This window comes from Physeter macrocephalus, chromosome 21 (genome assembly GCF_002837175.3).
Source record: "Physeter macrocephalus isolate SW-GA chromosome 21, ASM283717v5, whole genome shotgun sequence".
In the NCBI taxonomy this organism is placed as follows: domain Eukaryota; kingdom Metazoa; phylum Chordata; class Mammalia; order Artiodactyla; family Physeteridae; genus Physeter; species Physeter macrocephalus.
Genome location: NC_041234.1, coordinates 116,135,609 through 116,142,198, shown reverse-complemented (window position 1 = coordinate 116,142,198; position 6,590 = coordinate 116,135,609). Strand labels below are relative to the sequence as shown.

At 40.5% G+C, this 6,590-nt stretch overlaps 1 long non-coding RNA gene across 1 annotated transcript in view; it reads left to right on the top strand.

The window, feature by feature from the left end:
- Nucleotides 1-6,590, top strand: part of LOC102980306 (uncharacterized) — a 223,702-nt gene that overhangs the window by 25,001 nt on the left and 192,111 nt on the right. The window contains exon 2 of the long non-coding RNA XR_447341.4: nucleotides 6,234-6,351. This is a non-coding gene — a long non-coding RNA (uncharacterized lncRNA). The remainder of the gene's footprint in view (nucleotides 1-6,233; nucleotides 6,352-6,590) is intronic.

Here is a 6,590-nt window from a genome sequence, read left to right as displayed (position 1 = left end):
CTGTTGTGGCCTCTCCCGTTGCGGAGCACAGGCTCCGGACGCGCAGGCTCAGCGGCCATGGCTCACGGGCCCAGCCGCTCCGCGGCATGTGGGATCCTCCCAGACCGGGGCGCGAACCCGGTTCCCCTGCATCGGCAGGCGGACGCGCAACCACTGCGCCACCACGGAAGCCCTATTTTAACTTTTTTGAAAGTCAATTCCAAAGGATCAATTTCAAAGTGATTAGAATATTGTTTAGTTTTCTACTCCCCTAAAAATCCTAGTTGACTCTGTATCCTCCATGGTGAGTAACATAGATTAAACAAAGTCAAAAATCTGGATCAAGTGTTTTGATGGCTCCAAATCCATTTAAACTAACCAAAAATATGTCTAGTAAAAGATGGTTTGTTTGATTCTTCATTCTGGAAACAGTATGACATTAAACTGCAAAGTTAAAGCTAAGTGATTCTGAAAACTTTCTTTCCTTCTGAGGTACTGTAGTGGGGAAATACATACTCCTGAGTTACTATTTGTTTATACCAAGCTTAGAACACATCAGTTTGGGAACCTGGCATGATAGACTTATAATTATGCAAAATCTTCTATCTTGTATTTTTGCACCTGAAAATTAGAAATTACACTTATAATTAATGAATAATTCAATTCCTACCTATTCTTTCCTTTTTCTTTGCTTTTCCTTTCTCTCTCTCCCTCCCTCCCTTCCTTTTTCCATCCCCCTTTCTGGAAAGGAAAATGCATACATTCAATTTCCAAAAGAAAAACACCAAATTAGAACCTCACGCTAATCTGAGTCCCACATAAGCTCATTGTTTACAACAGTGTTTAAATACATTTTTCTCTTTAAATTCTGAAAATATACCTTGAGGAGAATACATATATACAGACTATGAATAGGAAATTATAACAATTATAAAATAATGTTTGGAAAATTTAAGAGATTCCAAAGGATTTGTGAAACTTAGCAGAACAGAATTATAAACGTTTGTCATGTCTTCAGCTGTACCATATATCTTAGCGCTCACATTTGAGATATATGTCATTTCTGAAAATAACACCGCCTTTTTATTTATTTTATTTATTTATTTATTTTTTTGGTGGTATGCGGGCCTTCCTCTGCTGCGGCCTCTCCCGTCGCGGAGCACAGGCTCCGGACGCGCAGGCTCAGCGGCCATGGCCCACGGGCCCAGCCGCTCCGCGGCACGTGGGATCCTCCCAGACCGGGGCGCGAACCCGGTTCCCCTGCATCGGCAGGCGGACGCGCAACCACTGCGCCACCAGGGAAGCCCAACACCGCCTTTTTAAAATTAAGTTTTTACACATACATCACTAATGATGAATTACAGGTACAAAATTACTTGATAGACAAATAGGATCTCTCTCTCTATTTCCTTAAAATATCTCATTGAAATGTGAGTAAATCCTGCAAAAACTTTTATAGTTGTTACTTGAATTTTTTTGAGTGTCCTAGGAATGCTTGCTACTGTTGCAATCTACCTTTGGGAAACTGACAAAGTTAGCATATTCTGGTGATTACTGTCTCATATGGTTATTCTTCTCTGAAATACCAATGCAAAGAATTGTTGAATGAGTCAATACTCTTCTGTTTTTTTGTTTTTTTGTGTGTGTGGTACGTGGGCCTCTCACTGTTGTGGCCTCTCCCGTTGCGGAGCACAGGCTCCGGACGCGCAGGCCCGGCGGCCACGGCTCACGGGCCCAGCCGCTCCGCGGCACGTGGGATCTTCCCGGACCGGGGCACGAACCTGTGTCCCCTGCATCGGCAGGCGGATTCTCAACCACTGCACCACCAGGGAAGCCCACTCTTCTGGTTTTAAGTAACAGAAACTTATCTCAAATGAGCTTAAGCAAAAAAGGGGATTGGTTGGCTTACATAACCTTGGCTAGCCAAGGGTAGAGCTAGTTCCAGGCATTCAAACAATATCATTTCAGTTCTCTCCTTCTCTTTCCATCTCTTGGCTTTACTTCCCTTACTGTTGGCTTCATTCTTGAGTGGGCCTCTCACACTTGGCTGCAAAGACAGCTCCTGGCAACTCCAGGCTTACATTGTCCCTGGTGCTTACAATCTCAGAAGAGGCCCTTTCATAACCAACGTCTATATCAGTCCCTGAAAAAGAGCTAGGCTTGGCTTTATTTGTTAAATGTGTCCATCCCTGAAACAGCCAGGTACATTGATTGACGTGGGGCAAGCACACTCTCCTGAGGTAGGGGAAGCAGTGTTGAGTGATGATGGATTGTCTCCCCAGAGCGGCAGTGGAAGGTTCCAAAAAGAAAAGGTGCAGTCAGAAAACTAACAGAAGCTTGTAGGATCTTCTCTTTGACCTCAATGTTTTGAAATTTCTCTGTGAGATGACTTAGCATGGTTCTATTTTCATTCATTAGATTGGGCCTGTAATGGTCCCTTTTAAGTTGGAAACTCATATCCTTCAGTTCTGGAAAATTTTCTTATGTTTTGATATTTCTTTGAAGTTTTTCTTCTATGGAAGATTGCATTTTCCAAAGATGACTATGCCAATATATCTCCCATCCCATATACTCTTCTTACAATGTGACCTTGACATTCCTCCAAGGAGTGGTAGAGTCTGTATTCTGTACTTTTGAACATGAGTGGACCTTTGTAACTGCCTCAACCAATAGAATATGGGAGAAGTAACACTGTTCATCTTCCAAGGATTGGTTATAAAAGGAAATATGATTTGTGCCTGGATCTCTCTTTCCCTCTATTTCTCTCAACACTTATTATTGGGATCCAGCTACTACATTGTGAGAAAGCCCAGACCACATGGGTATACCAGTTGACAGCCAGCACCAACCACTAGACATATGAATGAGCCTTCAGATGATTCTAGTCTCTAGCCTTTGAGCCTTCCAGCCGAGGCCCAGACATTGTGGAGCACAGATAAACAGTCCCCACTGTGCCCCGTCTGAATTCCTGTCCCACAGATACCACAGGAGATAGTAAGTGATTATTGTTGTTTAAGCCACTAAATGTTTGAGGAACCTGTTATGCAGAAATAGATAACTGACACACTTCCCTGTTTCCTCTCTGTTCTCTCTATTGCACCACCATTATTTGCAGGCTGTATCTCTTAGACTGGTCCTCTAATTTTCTTACCTTTTTTTTTTTTCCTATTACTTTGTTTCTTCATCTTTTTGTTCTACTTTCTGGAAGATTTTCTCAATTTTATATTCCAATCCTTCTATTGAATTAAATCCTTTTTACCATAATATAATTTAATTTCTAGGAGCTCTTTTTGAAAAAAATATTTTCCTTATTTATAGCATTCTGTTTGTATTTAATATATATGTATATATATACTATCTTTTCATATATCTCTGAGGATATTATTATATAATTTTGATAGCAGATTACTGAGACATAATTCACATACAAATTACGCTTTCAAAGTCTAAAATTCCGTGGTTTTTAGTATATTCACAGAGTTGTGTAACCATTATTGTTATCATCTAATTTCAGAACATCTTCATCCCTCCCTGCTAAAACCCTGTACCCATTAGCAGTTTCTCCCTGTTCCCTCCCCCTCCCGTCCCCTGGCAACCACTAATCTACTTTCTGTCTCTATGAATTTGCCCATTCTGGACATTTCATATAAATGTATCCCTGTACTATGTGGCCTTTGTGTCTGGCTCCTTTCACTTGGCATAATATTTTCAAAGTTCATCCATGTTGTAGCATGGATCAGTACTTCAGAAGCATTTTCTTTTTCCTTCATGAATAGTCCCTGCTTTCTCTGAATCTTTTTTTTAAATTTCCTATTTGTTTGCTTTCGATTCTATCTTTCATGTTGGAAGTGTTCCACGGATGTCTGATAATCCTTGGATGTATGCTAAAATGCTTAAGAGTGGGGGACCAAAAGTCATTTGGAAGCAGTCATTTGGAGGGTGTGAGTGGACCTTGTCAGCTTAGTTTCACTGCAGGGTGATATAGCGGGGCCATTTTGGGGGGGGAATTCCGGTATAGTACTGTACTTTTTTGCTAGGGCTGCTGTAACAAGGTACCACAGACTGGGTGCCTTAAACACCAGAAATTTATTGTCCTCAAATTCCAAAGACTAGAAGTTCAAGACAAACTGTCAGCAGGGTGGGTTTCTTCTGAGGCTTCTCTCCTTGGCTTATAGATTGCCATTTTCTCCCTGTGTCTTCACATAATCTTCCCTCTGTATGTGTCTGTTTCCAAGTTTACTCTCCTTATAAGAATGTCAATCATATCGGTTTAGGGCCCACCCTAATGACCTCATTTTAACTTATTTACCTCTTTAAGAGCCTGTCGTGAGCTACACCCGCATTTGTATGTAAGATGTGAACATACGGATTTTGGGGGGACACAATTCAGCCCATAACAAGTACCTTTAGGTCTCTCTTCTTGTGGTGATCAGATTTCTTCCAGACTTGTGCGTGGAAGGTATAAACCTGGCCACCACAGTTCTGAGAACTGAGTAGGGGAAGAGAGCCAGAGATTTCAGCATTAACTCAATCTGTCTTCTTTCAGTTATAGTACCCTCAGCCCACCACTGTGTCTGATGCCCTCTTGTCTAGAGGCTGTCTGTTTTACTCTCGCCAGAAAATAAACCTTCAGATCCAACTGTCATAGGGAAGGGATCTGGAGTTCCAACTACATCCTAAGTAAACTTTCAAGTGACCTTTTCCTTCATCCTTCCAGGGGTACCTGCTTCCACTAATTAAGTCATCATCAGGGGCGGGGGCTCTGCATTGTAAACTGGGTTCTTTCTCAGCATTCCTTACTATTAGTTCAGGATTTGGCTTTCTTGGTTCCCTGTCACCACTCAAATGCTTTCTAGCTTTCAAAGTTGTGTTGCTGTTTTCTCTTCTCCCATTATTTTTCTCCTTGTCAGTTTGTACCTTTTAAAAATCTTTTTATTGTTGTTTTAGTGGAGTTTCAGGAAGAAGTAAAAGCAAATGTGGGTGTTAAATCCATCATCTTTACTCAGAATTCCCACACATTTATATTTTTAAATGAGCTCATGCTATACAGACTGTTCTATAATCTGCTTTTATCATCAAACAAATTCTAGTGAATATTTATGTTGTTTCCATGTCAATAAATAGAAATCTCCATCAGTGGTTCTTCAGCTTGGCTGCGCATTGGAATCACTGGCTGGTGGGGGTGGAGGGAGCTTTCAAAAGTACTGATGTCTGGGTCCCACCTCCAGGAGTCCTGACTGAATGGATATGAGGTATTGCGAACTGGGAATTATAAAATCTCGCCAGACGAACAGCAAAGTTTAAGAGCCCTTGACTTACACCATTGTTCATCATGCCAGTACCGTGTTCCACGGAAGGGATAGATAGCAATGCATTTAAACAGCCCCCTTTCTGGACACATAGGTTGTTTCAGATTGTTTGATATTATAAACAATGATGTTATGAACATCATCGGATGTAAAACATTCTCTATATTTCTGATTATTTTAGTGGCTGTATTCCTAGAAGTAGGATCACTGTACCAAAAATCTGAATATTTATAAGATTTTGGGGTATAGTTTACCATAGTAATTCAGACTCCCACCAGTAGCACATGAGAATCCTTGTTTCCCCACACTCGGAAACACTGTGTACCATCATTAACAAAATTAAAAAAAAATTTAAATGTAGTCAGTTTTGAAAATTGAAAACTAGTGTTGCTATTTAATTTTTTTTCTGATTTTTATCATATTTTTGTTGTGGTAAAATATGTACAACATACAATTTACCATTTTAATAATTTTTCGGCGTATAGTTCAGACGCCTTAAATACATTCACATTGTTGTGCAACCATCACCAACATCCACCTCCAGAACTTTTTCATCTTATCCATCCGAAACTCTGTCCCTTAAACGCTAATTCCCCATTTTCCCCTCCCTCTTGTCCCAGCCCCTGGCAACCACCATTTTACTTTCTGTCTCCATGAATTTGAGGATTCTAGGTATCTCATGTAAATGGAATCATAAGGTAAGAGTCCTCTTGTGGCTGGCTTATTTCACTTAGCGTAATAGCATTGCTATTTTTAATGTATTTTATTATCTGCAAGGTGAAGCAATGTTTATGCTTATTGTCTATCTGTATCTTACTTTTTGTGTATGAATTGCTTAATCATAGGAGGAACATCCGTGAGGAATGTTTTTGGCTCAAAGTATCTGAAACCCTCATTAACAGTGGCTTAAACTAATAAGGGTTCATGTTTTCTTCACACAAACAGGAGTCTGGAAGTAACCAGCTGCTAATGGTTTTGGTTCAGCAGCTCAATGGAATCACATCTGCAAGATGACTGCCTCAGCTTCAGCCATCCCATCCTTTTCCAAGGCAGGAAAAATGAGGTAAGGAATTTGTGTGACCTCTTTACTTTAATTAAGAAAACATAATTTTTCCTAGAAATGCCCCTCTCCTCCAGCAGATTCTTGCTTGCAAGACTGTATCACATTACTACCCCTAGGTGCCTGTGATGCAGGCAAAGAAGGGGGTGGAGAATGCTTGCTGAGTTCGACAATCAACAGTACAGTGGTCCTTTGCCTATTTATCTCTTAGAATGTTTGTCTTTTTTTTTTTTTTTTTTTTT